The sequence below is a fragment of the Macaca mulatta genome, chromosome 6 (assembly GCF_049350105.2).
Source record: "Macaca mulatta isolate MMU2019108-1 chromosome 6, T2T-MMU8v2.0, whole genome shotgun sequence".
In the NCBI taxonomy this organism is placed as follows: domain Eukaryota; kingdom Metazoa; phylum Chordata; class Mammalia; order Primates; family Cercopithecidae; genus Macaca; species Macaca mulatta.
The window spans coordinates 105,863,564-105,890,484 of record NC_133411.1 but is presented as its reverse complement, the minus strand read 5'-3'; the positions used below and the strand labels follow the sequence as shown (position 1 = coordinate 105,890,484).

General features: G+C 50.3%; 1 protein-coding gene across 2 annotated transcripts in view; it reads left to right on the top strand.

Annotated features, from left to right (window-relative positions):
• Positions 1 to 1,574: 1,574 nt before the first annotated feature.
• The window catches only part of LOC144341506 (ATP-dependent 6-phosphofructokinase, platelet type-like), an 81,717-nt gene continuing 56,370 nt past the window's right edge, over positions 1,575 to 26,921 (top strand). The window contains exon 1 of one of the 2 annotated variants that reach the window (XM_078005069.1): positions 1,575 to 1,749. The gene's annotated coding sequence lies outside the window, so the exon portion shown is untranslated. Of the gene's footprint in view, positions 1,750 to 18,452; positions 18,505 to 26,921 lie in introns of those variants that run through there. The other variant, XM_078005070.1, reaches the window with a different exon arrangement.

Sequence of the window (26,921 nt, the reverse complement as noted above, 5' to 3'; positions counted from 1 at the left end):
CAATCTATATGGATCTAAATGGCTGTAAACATGCTTGATTGGGGTATTTTAAAAATAATTGGATATGTAAACATTTGAGTGTGACACAGGTGGATTTTCGGGTGAATGGTCTTGTTCTTCAGGGAATAACCACAGGTCCATCCACAAGGACCATTTCTGGCTGATTTATGGAACACTGTTCTACCTGGTTAATTTTGAACGTTATCTCAGCCTGAGAGGTAGGTCAGCATGTGACGAAGATCACTGGTTTGAATCCTAACCTGCTCCTTCGGAGCTGCACCTTCCATGCCTCCGTTTCTTCCTTGGTTAGGTAGGAAAGGTATGAGCTACCTGAGAGTTGTGAGGCCTGCATTGAGTGACCACATTAAAGTGCCAAGAACTGCACCCAGAATGTTGGTATTTAAAGATCTTTAAACATTCTGATGCTGCATTTTAGTACCCAGGTAAAACAGCAAAGTTATGACAGATGCAGACACAGACCCTCGGTGAGGTGGGGGGCTGATGGCAGGAGGTGGATCACTGACCCTGGAATGAGGGCATGGTCTGTTTGAGGCTGAACGAAGTGCACATCATTGCATGTACCACAGAGGTCCCTCTGGTGAAGTCCTGGAAGGGTCCATGTGGCTGAGCCATGCAGTCTTTCCGTGATGTCCAGCAGGAGCAGAGCTTTCAGGTGCAGCCCTGCTCTTGTGTGCACAGCCCTCAACTGTCTCAAAAGTCTGAGGCTTAAAGCAGGCTTGGGGTTTCCTTACACCTCCCGGACATCTAATTTGCCTGGCAAACATGTTTTTCTTGGGTGTAAAGGTGAAGGAGTGGGTGACTCTGGTGAAAGTGTACTAATTACTGCACTTCTGGGTCAGTGGCGCTTGGTTGAAGACACTATCTGCCCTGGGTGGACATCTCTGGGGTGGTGAAAACCGGTGGCTGGATGTCGCGGGGTTGCCAAGAAGATGCCAGCTTTTTCCTCAGTAACAACACCCTACTTTGTTTAGGGAAGCAGCGCATCCAGCTAAAAAACTAATTCTCTTGCACGGCGGAGTGGCTGGTGACACAGGTCCAGATGCTGGGCTGCTGATGGGGGGTCCTGGAGAGGGAGGTGTCGGGAGGCTTTCCCGACCCACAGCAGCCCTGAGCCCTTGTCCGGCCTTCTTGCCCGGGGCATGATGCCTGGAGGGAAAGCAGCTTCAGGGGCCCAAGTGTCAGAAGACAGAGTCCTAGCATGTGGGGCAGGCCTGGGCCAGGCTCCTTGGATGATGTCACAGAGCTGCTGCCCATGCGGGGACCACCCACCTCTGAGCCCCATGCAGATTTTCGTCTGTAGCCAAGTGAAATCCTGGTACGGCGAGTGAGGCAGTCAGAGGCACCTTTTGTGGAAGGAGGACAAAGCTGGAGAGAAAGAGGTTTTCCTAAAAGGCACAAGGCACTGATACTTCGTTAGGGATAGGTCCTAGGAGTGTGGTTGCTGATGGGTGAAAAACTGTAGCCAGAGAATAAGTGGGAATGGCCCTTGTTGGTATTTAACTGATTCATTCACGAATGGTCGGAACAGTTGTAGTGAAAAGAATATTTTGGACACAGATGTTTTCATCCTGCTTGACAAGCAGCGTGACTGTAGGCTGTTCCATCCTTCCTGGGTGACAGTGAGAGGGTCTCAGGCCCTTCCGGCCCTGTGCTGGCATTTCCTCAGGGTGTGTGTCCCGTCCCGAATAGGCTGGAATGCCTCTGGGTGCAGCTGAGCCTCTTGAAAAGGTAAGAGTCATGTGACATGCTCTGGGTGAACAGGAAAATGAGGGAGGAGACGGAGAGGGGCCTGGAGGTGAGGAGGATGGTGAGCAACACTGGGGACAGGGGATGGAGGGTAACGCCGGGGACAGGGGATGGAGGGTAACACCACTTCTCCAGGTGCCTTTGGGGGATGCTGCCACCTCTGGCACCCCAGAGTGAAGTCAACAGGATTCTGTCCCCAGGAGTCCCAGAGACTGGCAGCAGGGATTGGCCCAGTATGAACCACCGTTCACTGGCTCCACACCCTGGGACAGGCTCCCTGGTGTTTCCACCGTGGTTTCCCATCTGGACAGTGGGATCCTGAGTGTCCCCATCACAGCTGCGCCCAGAGTCCTGGACTGCAGTGTGTCATTGGCACTCGTTAGCGTTTCTTTTGTCGTGGTCGTGGATGAAGTGGCTCTTTCTTTGTGTGTTCACAGCCCTCCTGCTCACTTTACCTTCTGGGAACACTTTTTAACATAACTTCCTATGTGGGGAGGACTTGAGTGATTAATCGAATGTTTCATCAGGTGTGGTTCTTCTGTTTCCCAGTTTTGACACAACATTTGGTGAAATTTCCAGGGACTCCTGTGGTCAACCTCACAGTTTCACTCTGTCACTTTCTAATGCAGTATTCTTTGGGAGTCTTTTAAATTAAGTGCCGTCATTTGAAAATAAGTTTTATAATATGCAGTTTCAGGTTAATTCTTTACCTTTGTGTGTCAGGCAGTGGCTCCTCACCTGTGAGTAGTCAGAAAGGTTCAGGCAGTTTTCCAGGGCGGTCTTTGCATTTACTGGAACTATTAAGAGCTGATTCTTGCTTAGGCCGTGATTGACACGCAGTGCACGTGAGGCCGTGCCTGGCTTAGCGACTTCTGCAGGCTTAGAGGTCTCTTTCTGTTCTTCCCCAAGCCTGCTCTGCTGTGCTGAGTGTTCACTGCGGGCGACGGTCACACTGTCTGGCAGGGGCCACCGAGGCCACAGGGCGGACTCCACATAGCGGAGCCTGCAGAATGGCAGAGCCCAGCCTCCTCGCCGCCCTTCGTGGGGAGCAGAAAGCACAAGCCTGTGATCAGAGCTGTGCTAGCCCAGAAAGCCTCTCAACAGGTTTAATTTAGGAATCGGCTCCTACCAACTGCCCACGTTTAGGATGTGTTTGAGTTTTTGTGATTTTTCCTGCACTGAAGCTACTGGACTGGCTCTTGAGTCACTGTCATGGGACTTCACATTGCCCCGACGGGAAGCCGCGGGGGAGGAGGGCCGCACAGAGGCTTGCGGCGGTGATAATGAAGGGCTTGTTTCCTCTTGGGACAGCGAGTTCAAGCTCTTTGTAATTGTCAGCGTAAACAGTGACCCGCTGAGGACACGGCTGTAATTCAGGGTGGCATAGTTGATTGTCATCGTTGATATCAGGTACCTGCCTCTAAAATGACAGTACCCATAGTGCAGCTCCAGGAGGGCAGCTCCTGCCAAACACACGTGGTCCTGGGCCCCTGCAGCCAAGGTCGTGCTGCCAGCCAGGCCTGCATCTGTGGGTGCACTGGGATCTTCATGGCACTGAGCGACTCCCTCGTTTGCTTGTGGGGCCCAGCCCTCTGTCCCTCCCGGTCCCCAGTGCGGCTCCTCCCTGTGTTCTCCCAGCCCCGTGCACACCTCCGTCTTCACAGCTTCCGTAGTTTTCTCGTGGACGCCCCAGGTGGGCGCCTGGGCAGGAATCGTGTGTTAGTCGAGTTCTCTCCAGCCATCCCTGGCTCGTGGTTCAGCAGGTCCCTTCACATGAGTCAGCCAGCTGTGTGGCTGCACGTTCAGGATGCTTGTCAGGGGCCTTCCTCAGGTCAGAGCAAGACCAAGGCTCACCTCTGTGGGACTTTGGAGCCCACCCTGGAGAGACTCCAGTCACGTCCAGAGGGGCTGCCTGGGTCCCCGCGGGCTGGTGGGAGTGACTTCTGAACCACTCGAGGCCCCACTTTCTGTTCCTACACCCCACAAAGCCATTTAAAGCACCATGTTCTGGTACCGTGTGCCTCTCGAGTGTGGCACACAAGCCTGGACGTGGATCTGAGCGGGCGCTGCCTTCCTCAGGCTGTGCTTGTGTTTTGGGGCCCCTGGAGCACTCGTGGCTGTGATTCCCGCCGCTGTCTGAGCTTCCCTAGACGGTCTCACCCGCAGCCTGAGGGCCACATCGGCAGCCACCGAGGAGCGAGGAGACTGCAGGTCCGGTGTTGGTCCCACTCAGTCCTTCTCGACTTTGGTGACAGAGGAGACAGCAAAACTTCAGCTGGGAACCCCAGGCCTTCTCTGCTTGGGGCCCTGGGACTGAGATAGCACAGATCCTGCCATCCACGTGCTGGGGGCCCCTCTGTGCAGCTCCCTCCTCTGGTCAGGGGCCACGCTCTTGAGCTGGGCAGCTCGGGGTCCTTGCACTCAGGGGCTCAGGGCGGGTCCTGGATGCAGAGAGGAGAAGGGCGGCGGTTTGAGCCCAACTGTGTTGGCTTCATTTTCTGCCTCTTGTCCCTAAATACATTTGCAAAGTTTTCCAGATGAAAACTCAGAAGGGATTTTTAGTGACTGGAATCTGTGAATTCCATGGAAGCCAAGTCTGTCCACCTCTTTCACCCACCTCACTTCTTCCCATTGGGGCTGATTTTGGCAGCGTTCATAGGGACATGGATGCAAGGGGTGGTGGCCAGCCCTCAGCCCTGCGTCCCTCCCCTCCTCCCCTCAGCGCCACAGCATTTCAGTGTCATCCCCTTCCCTGCACGCGTCCTCATGAAAACCAAGTGCAGTTGGAGGGAGACACCTGCGCCCGCTCCCGTGACCTTCCCGGCCAGCCCGGCTGCAGCGGCCCCTCGGCAGTCATCTGTCTGGTGCTGCCTCCGTGCCCCTCCTGTCACCTGACGCTCGTGCTCCTGAATCTTCACGCGTGTGCTCCGTGCAGCCACCTCACGGGCTTCCTGGGAACGGAGACTGTGTCTCACACTGGTCAGAATGCTGTTCTCTGTCCTGTCCACTGAATAGTCCAACACAGAATCATTCCTCTGTGATTATTTATGCTTTGTTATGTAGAGCTGGAATAAAGAAAAAGTGAATTTAGACATTACAGCCATCAAGTTGAAGCTAGGTAATTGCATTAGGGAATTAAATGAGAGCATTTGAGCTTCTCGAGTTCTAATTCCACATCTTCGTATCCCCATCACCCCATACCCAGTGTCTAACACAGCTCTTGGTCTAGGATTTTCTTGGTTAATGCTCATTGAATTGAACTGGACTGAGCTTAACATTCCCACCCAGAGTCAGAAGCCAGTCCCTGAGCAAATTGCATTTAGAACGTGAGTTTGACCTTACTGTGGTAAGGGGTATCCTACACGCCATAATTCCTAGTCAATATTGGGTAGTTAGTCAAATAGACACAAGTATAGAGAGGCATTGGCCCAACTGGTGAAAGGGCAAGGTACAGTGCTTTAGGTCCAGGTCCCCAATATCAACTATGAAAATAAAACGTTGTCAACTCCAATTACAGCCCTGTCCTCAGCTGGTCACTGTTTATGCTAACAAATATAAACAGCACGAACTTGCTGTCCTGAGAGGCAACACACCCTCCATTCTCTCTGCAGTGCAGCTGCCTTGGTGGATGGAACATGCCCCTCCTCCCTCCCTCCCCCCTCCTCTCTCCCTCCCTCCCCCCTCCCTCCCCCTCCTCTCTCCCCACTCCTCTCTCCCCCCTCCTCTCTCCCTCTCCCCCTCCTTCTTCCTGTCTTCTCTCACCTTTCTCCCCCCACCTTCTCTCCTGGGCGAGGGGCAGAAGAGAAGGGACCTCCGGAATCTTCTGCTTCATCCAAGCAGCTTGGGGGCAGCATCAACAGCTGCAATTTGGCTGCCCCAGCAGGTGCCTCAGGGCAGCCTTTCTAATGGGAATCCTGGAATCTTGTCTTTCCTTAATGTGTTCTAAAGGCTGGAGGACATGAAGTGAAACAATGCTCCATGCTCAGTCCTGTGATTTTGTGTATTTATTGGACTTACTTTGAAATTAAACTAAACGATACCCAAGATAGAGCATTAAAAAAAAGAAAAAAGGGCCGGGCGCGGTAGCTCAATCCTGTAATCCCAGCACTTTGGGAGGCTGAGACAGGCAGATCACGAGGTCAGGAGATCGAGATCATCCTGGCTAACACGGTGAAACCCCGTCTCTACTAAAAAATACAAAAAAAAATTAGCCGGACAAGGTGGCGGGCGCCTGTAGTCCCAGCTACTCGGGAGGCTGAGGCAGGAGAATGGCGTAAACCCGGGAGGTGGAGCTTGCAGTGAGCTGAGATCCGACCACTGCACTCCAGCCCAGGCGACAGAGTGAGACTCCGTCTAAAAAAAAAAGAAAAAAAGAAAAAAAAGAAAAAAACAGGCTGTGGTGTTTGAAAAACAAACAAAACCGTTTGGTTTGTTGGTTTGTTCTTAGACCTTCACAGGCTACTAGGTCACACGTTTCAGTGTCTCAGCGAGTGACTTTCTCTCTGGAAGCCATGTCAGCCTCTTGTTTGATGATGTCAGCCACAGCAGAAAGAAGCACTCCGTAGGCCCCGTGCTCAGCACCTTGGCATGAGCTCCTGCCATCTTCTGTTCATGCTCATCACAGCTCTGTGCAGTGGGCGTCCTCCTGATCCATGTGGGAGGATGGAGGATGGAGGCGGAAGGGTGAGTGACGGCAGGAGCACATGAGGGGTCTTTCCTGAGATAGGGAGGGGAACCGGCCCAGGACCTCAGTGCCCATCGCGTCCTTCCTCCTCCTCCTCTGCCTCTGTGACTGTTTGACTCAGACTGCAGCGACAGACATGAGTATGTGCAGAGCGTGTGTGCTCCCCTGGGGGTGTGTGCTCATATTGGCAGGGAGGGATGTGAGCGTGTACAGAGCGTGTGTGCACACCTTGGGGGTGTATGCTGGCATTGGCAGGGACAGATGTGAGCACGTACAGAATGTGTACACACCTTGGGGATGTGTGCTGGCATTGGCAGGGACAGATGTGAGTGTGCACAGAATGTGTGCTGGCATTGGCAGGGACGGATGTGTACAGAGCATGTGTGCACACCTCGGGGGTGTGTGCTGTTGTTGGCATGGACAGACATGAGTGTGTACAGAGCGTATGTGTACCCCTGGGGGTGTGTGCTGGTGCTGGCTGGGACAGATGTGTACAGAGCGTGTGTGTACACCTCGGGGTTGTGTGTTGGTATTGGCACGGACAGACGTGAGCGTGTACAGAGCGTGTGTGCACACCTGAGGGTATGTGCTTATGTTGTTTTGTAAGTGGCAAATACGTGGCCCTTGCGTCGGGAGGCCCTGCGCCCATGCTGAGTCCATCAGTGGCCCTCAGGTTGGGGTCTCCATCTCCCCAGACAGCACTCGAGTGTCTTGAGGTTTCAGATTCTTCCTCTCCAGGTACTTGGGCCTCCTCAGGACCAAACACCCAGAACGAGCCAACTGCAAACTACGAGAACGTTCAAATCCATCTTCAGTAGGAAAAGCAAAAGCAATTGGAATAATTTTCCAACATGACCTCGTGGTTAAGCCGTTAGATACTCCAGCCAGCAGATTGAGTCACTTTAAAATTCACGCCGATTAAAATGGTTTTGAGGGTTGCAGAGCTTTACCACTAAACCTTGAAATAATTGAAGCATTCTGCTCCACTTGCTTACTAACTAGGGTTGGAGATAACTTTCAGTCCAAAGTAGCAACCTTCTAAATCCAGCTTAGATGTGAGGCTCCCACTGACACAGGAAGAGACAGTGGCCCTTGTTCACTCTCCTGTGTTCACATACTTTGTCATTTTTTTTGTATCCTGATCATCACTTCTGCTTTTCCAATTGAAACTAAAGGAATTTTAGTTCTGTTTTGGAGAAGCTGTGGTTAGTGGTTTCTTTTCATGGTTTGCTTAATCTCTTAAGTCTGGTGCTTACGTTTACCCAAATGCACTTTTCTTTAGTACGACGGTGTTGTTGCCCAGGGCTTCTCCCTCCATATCTGCTCCCCAGGAGGCCCCCTAGGAATGGACACTGGAGATCCAGCCCCTCCTTCTTTGAGTCCATTGTAGGTTTGGCTCAGAGAAGAAAACAGACCTCTGGGTTAGGTGCCCCTGACTGCTTGCTTGTGAAATGTTTAACAATAAGGTGCCTTCCAAACTAATTTTACACACTGATAGTTGTAGCTTGAAGTATCACTGCAATCATAAGAACAAGAAACACTCCCATAAAGTAGATAGGCAGAAAAAAGCCATAAAAATTTAATAAAGTACAAATAAAATGGTGTTGTAAGAATATACAGTGGGAAATGCTCTCAGTCCAGCCAGATCGGCTGTGGCTTCCTCCTGTAAATACACTCAGCCACGTATGGCCCTGATCTCAATCACTACTGTGAATTGTGATCCAGAATGTTCTTGGGGGGCCGATGCCTGGACTTTGCCAGCAGCAGAGTCTGGTTGGGCATCGCGGTGGTGATGAGCTTAGCGCGGCCAGCTGGGCTGAGGGGTGGCCACTCGTGCACTCGCCACGTGCAGTCGTTATTCTGGTGATGGAGTTGCACGCGACGCGGCTTGTCCACCTGGGCTACTTAAAGTACCGGGAATCCAACTGTGGGGGGGTGCCTCCCGACATGGGAGCTGTCTTTCTTATCCAGGGCCCTCTAGCACTGCAGACCCCAGCCGCCGGTCCCTGAGCCCACGGGGAGGCACCGGAGGGCTCTGCTGGGCCATGGAGGTCCCCGAGCAGGTGGTCACTCATTGCTTATGGGTGGTCCATGGCCTGTGAGTTTATTCCCGGGGTCTGTGTGGACAAGGTTAACCAGTTCACAGCTGGGGACTTACACAGGTGACACTAGTTAAAGTGGAATCTATATTAGCTCGCACGGGAGTAGGTGAGGAGCTGGGAGGGTGGGGAGGCTTGGCCCGGCCCTAGCACTGAAGCCCGGGCTCCTGACATTTCTGCGTCTTCCTGTTGAGGGGCTGCCAGGGCCCCTGTGGGTCCTGAAGACAGTGGGTGCCCTATGGACCAGGGGAGGCGGAAGCCTCTAGAGGCTGCGGGAGGCAAGGAGAGGGTCGCGTCCCCAGAGCCAGCTCTGCCGGCAGCTCGACGTTAGCTGGTGGGACCTGTTTTTGGACTCCAGCTTCCAGAAATGTGAGAAAATAAGTCAGTGTTTAGGGCGCTAAATTTGGGGTGATTTAGTGGAGAAATAGAAAACTAGCCCAGGAAGGTGCACGCATTGAAATGTGCTCTGTCCAGGTGTTCACAGTGGCGTGACGGGGATGGCATCAGGGTTCTGGGAACTGCAGTTTTACTGAAGGAAGGGGGCTCACCACCCCTTTCCTCATGTGACTGAAGGTACGTATGCCTGCCACACTGCCCAGGACACGGGGACTAGAATTTTGACTTTATTATGGGAACCAAGCCACAGTCAGAACAAAGTGAGGACTGAAATGAGCTTCCTGCAGCCTGAACTGGGAAGAGGAATCGCAAGTAGTTTGTGTTTTTCTGCACAGACCTGTCCTTTCAGATTTTGTTGAGTTCTGGAAAAAGGGAGAAGCACACCTCGGCCAGGGACGGTGTTTCTGGAGGTGGGGCGGCTTCAGCCTGAACGTGGCCGTGTGGCTGGGAGGCTCGGAAACTGCCCTCCAAGGGCACCCATCTGTTCCTTTCTGCACTAATACTTCCTTTACAGAAATTCCAGAAATTCCAGAGCAGTGCGGGAAGCCTCTGGTCTGGATGGGTTTGTGGGGACCGAGGTCACGGGGTGTTGTCCCCAGTACTTATCCTGATGTTGCAGAGGCTCTGTTCCCAAATAATTATTCCACAGTTTCAGAGCCTATATCTGAGTGATAGTCTTAACTTTGTTGCATAAAAGCAAACAAAGTATGTCTTGAGCGTCTAAAAATCCATTTAGTAGTCATGACTGTAACCTCATACATGGGGGCTTTGGGATGGAGTGAAAAATCACCGTCACCTGGCGTGGACGCTGCGTGGTATTTCTAGCGTGGTGGCCTGCTCGTGCCTTGAGCTCCATCTGCAGCGTGAGCAAGAGCTGTGCATTTGAGAAATGTGGGCAGGTCAGCTTGCTCCTCCAGGGGGGCTGTGAGGATGTGGGTGAGGGGCCTGGGATGAGGCCACGTCAATGGGAAGGAACTTGGTTGTGTCAGCAGATATGTCTGCCTCTACAGGCCCGCAAGCCAGCCAGAACCCAGTTTTCCTTTGGTCATCTAATGCCAGAAAAAAACCCTGTTTCTTAGAGATTCTCATAATTTATATTAATGAACCATTTGACCCTACATAAAATGTTATAAATGCATAAGGCTTTACAACTTGGCAGATGTGTAACTCACATGTTAGGATTGAATCAAACTGTTGAAGATACTTGTTTCACTTGAAGGTTTTTAGCATTTTATGTGCAAACCAAATGCCAATAGCATTTTGAAAGAGTATTTTGGAATTTTAAACACAGAGTGGGACAGTGCTGGGTCTCTGGGATGCTGGTGGGGTGTATGTGACCACAAGCTCTTGGAGCTTGCAAGCAAGCAGGATTCCTAAATTGTCACACCTGCAGTGCTGGAAGTCAAAGTGGATTTCTGTAAACGAGGTATTAGTGCAATAAGGAACAGATGAGTGCCCTTGGAGGGCAGTTTCTGAGCCTCCCAGAGACCCCAGGAAGAAGCGGGGTAGGGGGGAAGTTACCCCCTAGATGGTGGAGCCAGGTTTGCTGGTGGCCCTGGGTGGCAGGTCATTACGTGCAATAAGGAACAGGTGAGCGCCCTTGAGGGCGGTTTCTCGGCCCCCTTTGCAACCGCAAGTGGAAGACGCCCCAAAGTGGGGGGTGTTGGGGGTCGGATTTCCAGTGGGGCCGGGTTTGCTGGTGGCCGCTGCGTGGCAGGTCACTGCGTGGAGCGATGGGAGGTGAGTGGAGTGGGAATAGTGGACGTACCCTCCACAGCTACTGCTGGGAGTTGGCTCTGGTAGCAGAGGGGGCATAGAGGGATTCCCATCAGGGGCAACACGGCTGGGGTCCCATGTGCGCTGGACGCCGAGGTGTGGCCATATGTGATCTCAGTCTCCACAGCCACTCTGGGAAGTGGGTTCAGTTACCTTCCCATCTCACATTTGAGAAATCTCAGGGGCTGACATCGCAGCTGGGTGGGGTGGAAGTAATGTCTCAGGCAGGACGTTGGCCCCAGAGCCCAGCTCTTACCCGCCCTGCTGTTTTCAGTCCACCAAGCTTGTAGAGAGGCGGGTGTGGTGGTGGGGGGCAGAGGTCGTGCGTTTCAGGGGGCTGCTGAGAAACCAACACAGTAGAAGGGGGGCAGGAAATAAACCAGGCAGGAGACACAGGCAGTGCTTGGGAGATCTGCGCAGGGTCTGGGTATAGGGGGCACCTCTGGGCCTGTGAACCCCATTCTGTGCTCCCGGCTTGCCCAACCTTGGCCCTCAGCCACATGTCCGCTTTAGATGAAATCTCAGTCCCTTGCGTGGTGCGGGCATCTTTTCTCCCTGGCTTTGCCTCTCCTTAAATCAGTCTCAGTGTGGGTGGTGGGGTGGGTGGTGGTCCACGGAATTTGCCCTCCACCTCCCCATCCTTGTCCTGTCTGGCCTGTTACCTGAATATGTGTCTCTTCAGAGCCTGCAAATGAGTGGGGGCCACGGCAGCCTCTCGCTGGCCGGCCTCAAACTTTTATTCATCAGAATCATGTTAAATGCTGATTCCTAGGCACCCCATTAGACTCTCTATGCCTGCCTGGCATGGGTACTTTGAGGAAGGTACAGAGGGTTGCTGGGCTGTTCCAGGAGGGAATTTGCATTTGTGGAATGTCTACTGTGTTCCTTCCAGCACTCTACTTTCCACACACACGTGGCATTAAACCTGGAATACCTCTGGGTGCTGTGCTGGTGAGGAAGCCCCACCTGGATGAGGGGCTGCTGGGGCTTGGACTTGATTACTGGGCTGGGGGCTGCTGATGGGATGCCCTGGGAAGTCCTGCTGTGCACTCGGGGGGGTGCAGAAACAGGCTCAGGAAATACAGACCATGGATCTCAAAAATCCTACTGGAAAATCTTTTATGAGCAAATTTGCATCTGACTGAAGATAATCATTGCTTGAGTAATTGGTTTGTTTATAAAACCGGTCCTATGAACTAATAGATTAGTTTTTATTCATGCCTTGTCTATAACGTAAATAGCTGTTACGGCAACCTAAATTAACTTTAAATTTTGTATCAGATTGCATTCCAGATTACAAACAGCTGCTTGATAATCTAATTGATAAAATGGAGGAATTTGGTACTTGGAACCCAGAGTGAAGAGAACAGAATTGCTTTGGTTTCTCAAAAGCGTGTGACGGGTGACCTGGGGTGAAGAGAAGTGGCTGGAGTCATTACACTCGAGGAGATGATCTGGCCCAGCTTTTCTCAGCTGTCTTCTGGATAAAACAAAAGAGCGATAAACGTGGAACAATTCAGTACTTAGTTTGTCTATGCCCTGAGCTTCTCATACAATCATTAATGTGACCGGGCTGTATCTGAAGCCTCCATACAGGCACAAAGAAATTAGGCTAGATTAAGGCAGCCGGCATCCTCTGGTGCCTGGGCCACGTGTCATCTCCTAAAGCCCTTTTGGGTGAAATGACAGTTGCAATGTCTGTTGTTTGGAGGAGTGTAATCTCACGTATGAGATGTAGATTTAAAACACCAAAGCCAGGAAGCTTGGTGGGAGTGGCTGTCTTCCAAGTGGTTTTCTGTGCTGCCATGGATGAGGTGTGGATGTGTCATCCATTGGTGAGATCCACTGGTGAAGGGGCTAAGCAAACCCTTCGCGGGGGGCGGGGTTGTGAAACTACATCTCTTCTGGCATCCCAAGTAAATACATTTTGTAAAACTTGTGAATTTGACCCTGACCCTAACCCTGAGTGTTGAGTCTGCTGCAGTGTCTGGAGCCCTCTTCGACATTGAGGGTGACTGACTGTAAATGACCAATTCCTCAGTGGTGAAAGTTCAAATTTAGCTTCCCTGAGGAAGCCAGACCTCAGTCACACGTATCTCCATTGTAAACACTGTGGCTTCTACATGGGTGGCTGCAAGTTTCCAGGTCCTCTTTGGAGAAGCAGCCATGCGGTGCTTGGTGATTTGATAACATCAGCCACCTTCTGTCTTCTGTCTAATCATGGTACAAATGATTCTCCTACAAGGAAACGGATCTGGTTTCTTCCCCGATCATTGGAAGAAGCAGCCCACCTAGGGACTGCACCGTCCTCTGCATTTTCACAGCAAAGCCTGTGTCTGTGAGGAGTGTCATGTGTGTTATGGGAATCATGAGAATTGCCTTAATTCTTCCACTTTTTGAGGGCTCATGCAGCTCTGCCTGTTTTACCTGGGATGAGCAGCGGGTGGTCTCTGGCTGCTGTGGGACTAGGGCTTGGGGTGCATCATCACATCCTGTGGCCTGTCCAGGTGGACATCATTGTCTTTTGCCTGTTGGCTGAGGCAGCTGTGATGCCATGGGGGTCATACTTGTGTCGGGGCCAACCCAGTTCTTCCCGTGTACACCTCTCCTGCTGGAGTGCCTTTCCTTATGATGACGTGTTGAATTAGCGTGGAGAATGCAGAGAGGCTCTGGGCCTCTCCTTCCCATTCTTACTCCCTAGAGCTGTGATGCCCGACAAGGGAGCCCATAGCCAGAGGCTCCTTTAAATTTAATTAGAATAAATGTTTGATTACATAGCTAAACACATTTGAAAAGAACTTCACAGATTAAATTCCAGATTCAGCCCTTCAGGCCCAGTGGCCACATTTTGGGGCTCAGCAGCTGTAGGTGGCTGTTGTCTTTCTGTGTTGGCTGAGCAGATTGGGACGTTTCCGGTTCAGCAGGCAGTTCTCTTGCATGGTTCTGCCTGTGGTGAGGACACCTTGGCTGGAGAGCCTCGTGGCGATGCCATAGGCCTCTGGCTGCAGCCAGGCTGCACGGTTCCTGTGCCCCGCGTCCTGTGCAGGGCCAGATGGATCCCACCACAGAGTGAGCACTGCTAGACTTGGGTACTGTGTGTAGACAGCAGAGGGGCATGTCTGTGCCTTGCTGACTGGCCTCCTTGGCCAGGCTCCCGTCTCCAAGTCTTCAGGGGAAATGCATCCACCATCCACACCGTGCACCAGAAGAAAACTGCAGGCTTCTCTGTGGGTGGTGAATTGAGATCATGCAGAGTGACTAGGCTTGGGCTCCTGGCCAGCGTGGAACCTGATGATAGCTTTAGGTGGAACCCGACATGCCTCCATGTGTACATGGCGAAGAGAATGCAGTGTTGTCAACTTGAATCCAAATGTGCTCCCGTTTTGAGGTGGAAGGTTCTGGGAGTATTGGCCGTTGCTGATTGTCCTGCTGTGGAGGACTTTGAATGCAGGCACTGGTTTAGGGTAACCCTGGTTTCCTGGTCCTGTATGTGGGCATCCCTGAGTGTGCTGGGCTGGAGGAAGGCAGGGCAGATGGGAGGGTGACAAGAAGTCAGGTGTTTCCAGCTGTGGGGAGTGATGCCATCAGATGGCCAAGATCAGGAGGGTGGTGGCCAGGGGACCAAAGCGGGGGTGGGTGGAAATGCCATGTTTCCCGGGGCATGGGGAGGACCTGTTGAGCTCTATTCCTGGGCAACAGTTCTTCCATTCTCAGGAATCTGTGCCATTGTAATTGAGTAGCAAATTCTGTAATTGCTCTAATTACTTTCTGTTAAGTCCCCATCCCAATTACCATGAATTAGCAACAGTGACAACAGTTTCCCTGATCAATCTTTGCCAAGAAAAAACAGTGGAACTAGTTTTAGTTACCTTGAGTTCCCTCCAAATCAGATTCCTTAGTGGCTTGTGTCCCCAGAGCTGCTGCAGTTCCTCCTGGGCCTAGCAGACACATTCCAGACATTCACATCTCAGCTCAGATGTAGGCGTGCACATTATTTACAGAAAATCGCACTGTGCTGTGATCGGCTTGAGCTGACGTTCTCTAGGTGGGAGGCAGAGGCCAAGGACCTGTGAGGGACTGTCCGAGTGTCCTCTCATTGACTTGGAGCAGGTGCACATCTGTTCTTCAAAAGTTCTAATGGGATGAAATTAGAAATATGAATTTTTAAAATTCATGTGTTATGAACACTGTTCCGTGATTTCCTCTGAAATGAGAGACTATTTGTGGACAAGGCAGTTGGCCTGCAGCTCTCCTTAGAACTGTCCTAGACCTCGATGCCATCCTATGGTCTCTTCCTGGGTGTGGGGTGCACTGCTTGAAGCAAAACCAAAGGAAAGAATGTGGTCAGTGTGCATCACTACTGCAGCCAGCTCAACGCACCCACCCACTGGGAGGGGGGCCGGATCACTTAACATTTTAAATGCATTTAACACTAAACCAGCAAATCAGCCAGTACTTTCTGTAACTGAACTGCCTGGCTCATGGGAACCTGACACTTGACTTTTCAGAAGAGAATACTTGCTTCTGTGGAGTGTCAATATTTGTCTCATTTCTTGAGACTTTGTTCAAAGTGATGAACATGTGTAAATTAGGCCACAGAGCTCTCTAGGCACAGTCAGGGGAGTAAAAGGCTGTGAAAGATGCGGCCTGATGTGAGCTGTGGCCAGGCACTTTGGAACCTGGGATCCCATCTCCAGCCTTTCAAAGGACATAGAGGAATATAAAATGCAGATGGGAGAGTTCATATTTTAGGCTTCTCTGTTCTTTTGAAATCAAAGTGCAAAGAAAAAGTTTTGCCTTGAGGTCTTATCCCTTACTTGTTTTTCTCCTGAGGTTTTAAAATTTTCTTAACTGCTTTTTTCTCCCCCGATCCTTGGGGAACTTCTATCTTCTTATCTTCTTAAAAGATATAGTTAAATTGAACACTGAAATTTAAAAACATGCTTTCATATTATTTTTCTTTTAACGTATGTATCTGACATTGGTGAAGAACTAAGTGGGCGTGTTGCTTTACTTTTAGTTTAGTTTATTTATTTTTTTGAGACGGAGTCTCGCTCTGTAGCCCAGGCTGGAATGTAGTGGCACGATCTTGGCTCAGTGCAGCCTCACCTCCTGGTTCACGCCATTCTCCTGCCTCAGCCTCCTGAGTAGCTGGGATTATAAGTGTCTGCCACCATGGCTTGTTCATTTTTGTATTAGTAGAGACAGGGTTTCAACATGTTGGCCAGGCTGGTCTTGAACTCCTCACCTCAGGTGATTTGCTCACCTTGACCTCCCAATGTGCTGGGATTACAGGCATGAGCCACCACACTCAGCCTGAGATATTCTTGATTGTAACTGTAATAGATCCCTTTAATAAAAACAGAACAACAACAACAACAAAAAGCTGTCTGAAAAGTCCCAAAATTAAAGAGCTCACTTGGAAAGGGATTTGGACACCAGTTGAATGGCCCAGCACAAACCATAGTTACATGGGCCACTCGGTCTGTTAGATTCTTAGGGTATTTGAAGTGGTGGGGATATTTGCATTTCTGCCTCTGGATATCGTGTTAGTATGAATTCGGCTAGTGTTTGAGGGCCAGGCTCAGATCCGGGAAAACAAGAGCCCCTGACCTCACGGCACTTCTCTTCTATGTGTGTGTGTGTGAGGAAAATAGAAAACACAAGAATATTTTTTTTCAATGAGCTGGGAAGATGGAAAAACAAGCTTAAGATGTTTACTTGTTCAGAAGAAAGGAAGTGCAGGGAACACTCAGCTTTGCTGCTGCTGAAGGAGGCCCCTGGCGGAGGCTGTTTCAGAGGTTGGGTTTCTCTGAGAAAGGTAAGAGGCAAATAGGATGCCCTATCTGGTTTGCCAGAGATGGGGAAAGTTAGTATCCCCAAAACAGCCTCAGCATTCTTTGAAAGGCTTCAGAAAACCAGCTAGGGTGTGGGACCCTTGTTGGCCGCTGGGTAGAAGGAAAACATTGCTGGTCCTGAGGACTGTATTGTTCTTCCACTGCTATAAAGAACTACCTGAGGCTGGGTAATAAAGGAAAAAAGGCTTAATCGGCATACAGTTCTGTGGGCTGTACAGGCTTCTACATCTGGGGAAACTTACAATCATGGTGGAAGGTGAAGGGGAGGCAGGCATGTCTTCACATGGCTGGAAGAGGAGAGAGAGTGAAGGGGAAGGTGCCGTGTACCTCCAAACAACCAGATCTCAGGAGAACTATCATGAGGACAACACTTGGGGGATTGTGCTAAACCATTAGAAACCACCCCCATGAGTCAATCACCTCCCACCAGGGCCCACCTCCAACACAGGGTTAGAGTTCAGCATGAGATTTGGGTGGGGACACACAGCCACACCACGTCAGGCTTCCCATTCTTCTCTTGCACGTGCTTCCCAAATGGTTCTGTCATTGGTTTTTGTTTTTGTTGATACATAATATATGTACATATTTTCTGAGTGCATGTGATATCTTGATTCATCCCTATATTAATCAATCTGGGTACTTGGGATATCTTTCACTTGAAATATTTTCTTTTCCTTGTGCTGGTAATGTTCAAGTTATGTTCTCCTAGCTGTTTTGATAATACACAGTAGATAACCCACTGCCATCCCCTTGCTGATTTACCAATAGTAGGTCTTGTGCTCCCATTAGGCTGTGTGTTTGTGCCCATTAGCAGCCTCTGCTTATGAGTGGGCTCTGCTGGGCCCTGTTGACCACCTACTCTTAGCCTCCATGAGATCTCTCAGCTCCTGCTTATGAGGAAGAACATGCACCGTTTCTTTGCTTGGCTCGTTTGCTTAATGTAAGGTCCTCCAGCTCCATCCATGCTGTTGCGGATGACAGGGCTCTCCGCTGTGTGGTGGAGTATTGCTCCTGTGTATGTTCAGGCCACGTTCCCTTCATCCCCTGTTGACGGGCACTCAGGTGATTCCAGACCTTGGCTGCTGTGGATGGTGCTGCATTGAAGCTGGGAGCTGTCACTGGCCTCATATTCAGGGGACATGAGCCACTTTGATGTTCTCAAGCAACCTATCCCCAAAGCCTTCTGTAGAATGCCGCATTCCCTTGTGCCCATGGCTTCCACTAGGAGGAACCACTGGGAAGGGGCTTTGAACCCTTGGGTTTCTGTCTTTAATTGGTACCCGGGTGCACTGACCAAGCAGGGGTCCCAGTGACCCTGGACACTACCTCACATAAGGTCCAAAGATGCAGTTAGGTTCTTTTTTAACTTTAGAAAAAAAACGCTTTGGACCTGATTAAGCTATAGCATTATCAGTTAGTGTTTTTCCTATTAGAAAGGTGTATATTTTATTTTCTAGGAAGAAAAGAAATCCTGTTAAATACTCTAACCACAGATTAACTCATGTCAAGGAAAGAGGTACTATTTTGGGGGGAAATTGTCCCTTCATGTCAAAGATCAAGGGGATGACTTCCATTGTTTAATTGAGTTAATTATGAAATCTTAAGTGGTTTGAGGGGCTGTGGTGAGGGTTATTACAGAGTCGTGTGTCTTAGCGAATGGCACAAACGGCCTTGTGGGCCTACTTTGGCTTTGTTTGAACCTGTAGATTGTTAAACTAATTTTAGTTTAACATTCTGAGGATTATAAATTGATTCTTGTCTAAGAAGAGGTTTCTGTTGTCTTTGAAGACAGGAGCCACAATACAGAAGGTCCCTGGCTCCCAATGGTTACATTTGTGTTTTTTTTCAACCTCGTGATGGTGCGAACTAGGCACACTCAGTGCATTGTTTGGCCCGAGATGGGCTGCCTCTGGATGAACTCCTTGTAAGTTGAAACTATTATATCAAATGCACTTTCTATTTAGGATATTTTCAGCTACGCTGGGTTTATTGGAACAGTTTCATCCCATGGTAAGTCAGGGAGCATATGTGCTCATAAAAGTAGAGACAATCTTATAGATACCATTAGGTATAAAGTCTGACGTTACAGAGATACGATGAAAACAATCAAGTGGGACTTGGAAGCCTTAGAGGGGCTCACATGGCGGCTCCTGGAATGCAAACGTGAGCGCCACTGGCTTCTGGATGTGACGTCTGTGCCTTCTGCTCAGCCCAGTGGGTTATCAGCTGCTCTCGAGGGCAGAGCGGTCCAGCGTTGCTGTGTTTAGGTGTTTGAGCTGCCTTAAGAGGCTAGGTCATTTCTCACTGGTGTTTCAGGGCTTTAGGCCTTCTGAACAAGCAGGAGGAAGGACGACTTTGTAGAGCTTTGGAAATCTCAACGGACTTCAGGGCCATCCCCCTTGGCAGGAGAGAGCCCCACTGGAGGTGAGCAGGGTGCCGTGCAGGCCTGTGCTGGACCCAGGCATGTACGGACGTTGTGAGGGCCACAGGACACAGATCGGTCTTGGTTCACAACTGGTGTGGATGGCCACGCAGCATTTCTGGCAGGTACATGAGTGCGGGGAGGTGGGTTTTGGGGTGTGCTTCCTTGTTGCCTAGTTGCTTGGAAGACCCCTATTCAGACCCCATCCTGAGTCACCGTGACAGGCCTCCGGCTTCACACGCCACACAGAAGCCTTGGTGTCGGTCACTGACGCCCACCAGATGTCAGATATGCCTATGTATCTTCCCTGGTCTCGGGATGGGTCTTGTTTCGAGGTTATAGTAAACGTCCTTTAAGAGGGGTTTTGGATATTTTTTTGTTTGCAAGGAGGCAGCAGGGAGTACTTGAGCAGTGAGATCCCCTTCCCAACCAATGAGAATTCAGATCACAGCAGGTAATTATGGCAGCGGGGCTGTGAGATCACCTTCCCAACCAATCAGATCACAGCAGGTAATTAAGGCAGCGGGGCGGGTGGCCAATCCTGAACTGTGGCTATGGCTGGAGTCTTGCCCCGCGGACAGAGCGTGCTGGGGCCTCGGTGGTCCACTGTGGGGTGGGTGGAGCGCATGAGCTGTGTGCTGCTGGGCCGTGGCTGGCTCCCCAGCCTGGGGTTTAGGCAGGACTCGTTCTGAAGACAACTTGGAACCCAGGAAGCAGCACGAAAACAGGTTTGTGCGTTTCTAGATCCTTGGTGCTCCCCAGTCAGACAGTGCGCAGGCTCTGAGGGGTCTCGCCAGGAAGACATGCACAGTCGGCCCGGGGTGGATGCGGCTGCAGCGGGTCTTGCAGGAGCTGGAAGTGGGAGTGTCTCACAAGTGGGACCTTTCAAATGGGTCCAGCAGGATGCATCTGTGGAAATGCTGCCACCTAATGTAGGACTGCGGCCAGCAGGGCCTGAAAGGCTACAGCGGGCTCTGTTTCTGCTCTCTTGAGAAAGTCTCTGCACGGTTTTCCTTGGTTTTTGTCTGTCTGGAGGCTGCTTCCCCCTTTCTTGGGCTTACCTAGCCTTCTGAGCTTCCTTGTTGAGTATGACAAAGCCCTGAGAAGGCATTTTTATCGCATAATTGTGTTATCCTGGTGGCAGGATAAATGACCTGCAAATGTGGGTGACTCAGTAGCTCTGAGGGTGTTCAATATCCAAGACAGAGGTGGGAATGAAATGTTCAGACAGGTGTCAGAGGGTCTGTTCTCTGCTTCACACTGGGGCCCTGGTTTGCTGTGACAGTCTTCACACTCGATCCAAAATGGGGATAATGAAGTCTCACGGATTCGGCTTCAGCTGAGAGCTGCCTCCAGCACAGTCTTGTGTGAGTAACAGTTTATATGTTTGGTGCGAAGGGCGGGCCCCAGTTGATCTTATTTGTGGTGGTGCTTATGGTGGCTTTTCCATAAGGAATGTAAACTTTATTAGCTTTGGCAAGGAAATCTTGAGTAAATCTGAAGAATGTTTCAGGAAATTCTGGAACCTACAGTGAATCTGGAATCTGCATGAAATTGAGATTTGGATTCTCATGATTTCCTAATGCTACCCCGAAGCCCAGTAGTTGAGATAGTCGTAGAGCTTCAGTTGTGCTGCCCAGTTCCCCATTTTAAAAGGAACACGTTGATTTCATCTAGAATGTTCTGATCTCTGAGTGCTGCCAGCGGTGTGACCAGCCCTCTGCATCAGAGGGGAAGCCAGGGCTGCGCTCACGGCATCGCGGCAGCTGGGAGCTGACCCAGGACCTCAGGCACGTGTGATGCTGACCATTTTCTGTAAACTCCAAGGGTGCAGTGGTCTCCTTGGCGCTTTACAGTCTTCTGAAGCTTTTGATGTGTCTGCACTTTATAGATTTTTCAGAAGTAGATGGCCTTTTCCCACACCCTTGGGCTGAGTTTCGTCAGAGGCTGGTGTGTGGGAAGCACCACACCCACATTCTGACAGGGAAGACTCTGGTGCCCAACTGAGGTCAGAGGGGAAATTTGTTTTTCCTTCCCTCCAGTCTGGTCCAGCTGCTCCCTGGTTGGTCAGAAGAATATCATGCTTATCCAAGTCATAGGCAAACCCCCTAAGTCAAACATTTGTCTTTTTTCTTTAATATACCCATTTCATTTATATGGGGCAAGAGATAGAGAAATGTCTTTTAGGGGAAAATTAATTTCTTTAATTACACAAAACTTTTTGGATAAAAACTGTAATCAAGAGGCTATTTTTGTAGAAAGATCTAGTTAAATACTATAGTTGGAAAGCTCCTTATATTTGATCTTAAACTTGGGCCCGGTGTGCATGTCAGCACGCTCGTGCTCATGACACCAGGCTCAGCTGTGAACTACAGGCACCGGTACATATAGCCACCCCATCGATTGCTTCCCCAGCCGTTCCTCCTGGCCTTGTTTCCCCTTCCCTGTGAAGGAGGGAGCAGTTCTGCCTGCTCTGAGATGCCGGCAGGCCTGCCGTTGGAGCAGTGGGCACCTCCCACCTTGAAATGGTTCTTCGTGGTGCAGTTGCACCACGGTAGGTGGACTTGTCTTTGTTGCCTTCCACAGAGGACGGTTAGGGTGGGCAGGAAAGAATTCTCTGCTAAAAGTTTGCATTCCAGGCTGTTTCCAGAAGTGGGAATTCTTGTGCCCTGGAGTCTGGGAATGAATTTCTAGTTTCCCAGCTTCAGGTGGAATTGAAAATGAGTGAGGCAACCCACCACACCCATCTGGAGCCAGGAACTAGAGCCGTTTTTAAAGTGGCAGTTTCTCCATAAGATTAGCAAACAAAATGCACTCAGCACGTTTCTTTCTTTCTCATATGCATTTGTCCATCTAAAATGGGAATGGTGGTTTTTGAAGCATGGATGTAGTTTTAAATTTTGAGTATTATAAACCTTAATGTAGCTTGTTAAAATGTTGGCCTGATTATCTGGAGATTTACTAAACCTTTGGAGTGGTAATAATGAGTTGATCTATATGACTTTGCTTTCTAGGATGCAATGAAAGTACTATAATTAAAACCTCTGCAGTTAGGTGCAGCAGGCGATTGGCCAAAACAAATTTTGCCTTTTGGTTTTCTTTAACCAAACAAGGAAGTAGAGTGTAGGCTGAAGTGGCAAATTCATTTCAGAGCATGCCAGAGCCCTCAACGATTGAGCAGCCTTCTCAGGTGAACGTGTAACATGCCGTGAGTCTTGGCAAGCCTGGCTACTGATGTGTGCACGTGACACCACGGAGCCACACCTAGGAAGATGTGGTTTCTGTAGCAAGATTTGGAAAACCAAAGTGCAACTTAATTATCCAACTTTGTTACAGAAAGAGCTTTGACCAGATTGCCAAAGACCTGATTCTCTTACAATCGAGACTTGGTTATAAAATTGCCCTTACTTGGTGCCAATCAGTGTTGGTCCACAGTGGTACTCCTCCAACCTCACTGAATAGTTGGGAGACTGAAATGAGACTGTGAAAATCTCCTTAAGGTGAAAAGGGCTCTGGGGCACCCGGGAATATCCGCACACCCGTGGCCATTCCCCTTTAAGGTGGAAAGGACTGCTGGGTCACGCGGGAGCATCCGCACACCCGTGGCAGTCCTCTTTAAGGTGGAAAGCGCTGCTGGGGTGCCCAGCAATATCCGCACAACCGTGGCCATTGTGGCTGTTCCCCTTTCTGCTCAGTCACCTCTGTATTCCCGCATTCAGGCTTTGGGACACTCATGAGCAGCTCATCCCCTGGGCTGGTGAGGAAGGGGAGTGGGAGGTTGTTCTGAGGCTCTGTCACCATCTGCCCTGTCGTGAGCTGGGCAAGGCAGTGGCAGTGACCCCGGAGGAGTCTGGTCAGTGAGGGCTCCGGCAGGAAGTGCTGAGGCTTGAGGTGGCTGTGCCAGTCGTAACGAAATGTCTTCCCTCTTATTTCCATGATTCTTTCTAGTTCTGCGCCTTGCACTGCAGAGTCTCTGTGTGTCTATAAATACACATTAGTTATGATACAGGTGCCTCTTTCCCCTCTGGGGCTGGGCCCGGGGAGTAAAGTGCAAGACCCCCTCACTGCTGGATGCCCACCAGCACGAGGCACTGCCTGCCCTGCTAACTAATGCCTTCAGCGAGTCCTGGAAGCCCCCTCCTGAGCGCCTGGCCTGTTGACAGTGTACACGGGAGACAGATGAGCTCCCCTTGCCCCACACTGAGCAGAGACTGGGGAGGCGGCGGCAGCACTGTCCCCCATGGTGCATCCTGGGTGCATGGAGGAAAAGTCTGTTCATGCTTCAAACAGCCCATCCTCTCAAAAGCAGGGAGACAACCACATTTCCATCTGGAATCCTAAAAAAGGGCCCTTTTCTTTGAGGGAAGAACGTGGTATGTATGTGTGTACCTCTTTTTTTTTTTTTTTTTTTTTTTTTTGAGACGGTCTCCCTCTGTCCCCCAGGCTGGAGTGCGGTGGTGTGATCTCAGCTTACTGCAAGCTCCGCCTCCCGGGTTCACACCATTCCCTGCCCCAGCCTCCCGAGTAGCTGGGACTACAGGCGCCCGCCACCACACCTGGCTAATTTTTTATATTTTTAGTAAAGATAGGGTTTCACCGTGTTAGCTAGGATGGTCTCAATCTCCTGACCTCGTGATCCGCCCGCCTCGGCCTCCCAAAGTGCTGGGATTACAGGTGTGAGCTACCACGCCAGCCCGTATGTGTGTACCTCCTTTCAAGTCTTGCCTGACCTTTGCATTTAAATATTATTGAAAAACTTAAGCACGTAACTGACAAGAACTTTATAGGTTTCTCCAAGTAAAAATATGGAAAAGTTAAGTGAACCCATAATATGTTTATTAGTCCCACACTTGGATTTTAAAGGTGGGCAAAACATCTCCCAGTTCTTCAGCCTGATTTCCATGGAATCGTGAATGAAACGTGCTGAAGTTGCCGTGCGGATTTTGTTATGTGGCGGTGACAAGTGGGGCTGGTCACTAAACAACTGGAGGGATCTCTGTCCTTTCTGTGCTCCTGTTGGACACTAGGCACGTGCTTGGCTGTTTTCTGTGTGTTGTGTGGGCAAGATGAAGACAGAATTTCCAGATGATCCACACGGTGGTATCTTCTCCCTTTTCTGTTAAAACGTGTCTTCTGCTGCTTCTACATAGACCAAGTGTTTCTCTTGCCTGTCTACATAAATGCTGTTTAACAAAAACTGTATTGTAGACATGTGAAGTTGAATTCCACATTATAAAGCAGATAGAGATGACTGAGCATTGTTTTGTGGAAGAAAGGTTTAAAATGATTTTTAGCTTTTTCCCTGAAAGAGGGAATAATTTTAACTTTTTCTCTGAAATATGGAATAATGAAATGGGAAAATAATTAAATTTTCCCGTGTAATTGTTAGATTATATTTAATTATTTGTTAGATTATTCATGTATTGCAAGGGAAAAGGAACTAGATCACCTCATGCACCCAAATGAAAATTTAAAGGGTATGGGCAAATTCATTTGGACTTCTTTAATTTTTTTTTTTTTTTGACAGTCTCACTGTGTTTCCCAGGCTGGGTGCAGCAGTGCAATGACAGCTCACTGCAACCCCAATCTTCCAGGCTCAAGTGATTCTCCTGCCTCAGCCTCTCCAACTGCTGGGATTTGCAGGCATTAATCACCACACACAGCTTATCACCTCTTGGAGACTAGCTTTGAGTTTGGGCATTCAGTGAACTGTATTTTGGTTAATTCTCAAAGTTTCTCACTGTTTATCTTTAATTTGCTAGAAATCTAAATGTATTGTGAAATGCATTACATTTCCTTAGCATTCACGGATTCCCAGTTAATGGGGCAGAGACGCAGAAGGGCAGGAGGCGTTCGGACATCATCAGGGTTGCAGTTGAGTGCTTGCCCCGAACACACTGGAGCTCTGGGCTCTGTGGCCCCACGGGGGTCCTCTGTCCACTGAGGCGGCCGGGTTACCTGGAAGGTCCCTCCAGCCTCTGCGATTTTGCCCTTTTCAGGTTAACATCTTGTCGTTGTCCTGGGCAGCGTTGCCTTTCGTTCACTGACCTATGACTGAACAGCTGGTCAGTGGCCAGTGCTGCCTCCTTCAGTTGGGAGGTGGTGACGTGATTACACTTCCGTGGAACTTGGTTCTTGGTGTATTAAGGGTTCAGTTGTGTCTTGATTTTTAATCTGCACCTCTGAATTGGTCTTTTGATTGCAAAGAGATTACTTGCTGGATTTGTTTCTGAATATTTCTTGGATAAGAGAAGAACCTCGCTTATCTGTGTGTTCCTTTAATGTGTTTTTGCAGGCATTTAAATGGGTATCTTAGCCCTTAGCCCATTTTCTGTGTGTGGTAGATTCATTCAAATCTTTTACGCGAAGTATCTCTTCCATTAAGGCCAGAGGACGTGCGGTGCTGTCTCCGTAAACTAGGGGGAAATGGCATTGTTCTGCCCTCCTCCCTGGGAACGCTGGGGTTTCCAGGTCTCTGGACTTGGCTCCCACACTGGGAGAGGGGCTGTGGCTTCTGGAGCCCATTTTGTGCGGGACTGACTCCTTCACTTGCTTTATTCCCCACGGTCTTTGCTGCTTTATGACGCAGGAATGAGGGAGTCGGGCCCGGGGGCTGCGCCTGTGCCTGAAAGGCTGGATGCAGAAACTCCTGGTGGGAAGGATGTTCCTTGAGGGCAGCTTGGAGTCTTTTCCTACTTTTAACAGAGAAGTAGCTCTTCACATGGTTCTATTCTGCTAGTGATGTTTCAAAATAATTGGTGTAGAGTTATGCAGATGTCCAAGACACCCATGATCCACTCCGGGCCAGTGCCAGGCATTGTGCTCAGATGCCTTCAGACCACATTCATATGCCAAAGATTCTTGCTTGGCTATTCTCAAACTTATGAGAATCTAAAACAGGAGCCACGGTGTGGATTTTCTCTTAAGCCCTCATGCCTTTGCTTTGTGTTTTGGGGATGAATGACTTCATCAAGGGGAAAGAATTTGAGGAAGGAGCCTCTGAAGCTAGGAGGGGGTGGGGAGGGCCGGGAGGCAGAGGGAAAAGGAGCTGTAGGGGGAGGAGCCAGGCTGGGGCTTCTCCCTATGATGTTCGCCCACCCCTGGGGTGATGCCCCAGGGATGGACTGACTTTCCCACAGGAAATGTGTATGAGGATTGCTTGTCTGTTTCGTGGGCTGGTCATTTGGATTGAGGGAATGTCCATGTTATGATTCCTTATTGATTCGAAGGTTGAAAAGCTTTGTGCTCAATACAGGGGTCTCTTGGTGTGATGGGAAATGTGATCGCAGCCGCCTTCGGTGTGGGAAGGGCCCTCGAGACCCTCAGTGGTGGCCGGTGCTGGCCTTAGCCTCCCTGGGTGAGCTGCCCTCAGGGCGGGAAGGGAGGTCTTCGGTGGTGGCCGCTGCCGGCCTTCGCCTCCCTGGGTGAGTGCAGCTCCATCCCCAGTGTCTCCGACTCCTTGCCTGGCACCTTCCTCGCTGAAGGCCGTGATCCATCAGCCGTGTCCATGCGTGTCCTCCAGACTAGTGCTGACTGCAGGTCCAGGGGTGGTCAGAGGAGGCCAGAGGAGGCCCTCATGATGTGAAGCTAAACGTTTAATGATGGCGCTGCTGAGTGCATGAGCCGCGTCAGCCCAAGAGTCCGGGTAGGAGGGAGCCGCGGGGTAGAGGGAAGGCTGGACAGATGGGTGCTTTCCTTAGCCCCTGGGGGCATGGCCAGGTCCATGCTCAGACCTGCTTTCTCCCATATTTCCATAAATAGCAAGGGAAGGACTCGGGGCACCCAGGAACCTCATGGGTATAAGCTGTGTCCTCGCGTGGCCCCAGCTGCGGCCGGTGACGTTATTCTCTTTAGCCTCAGGCTTATTTTGTATAAAAACACAAAGGCACAGAAGTAGTTCAAGGGCCTCTAAAGACTTA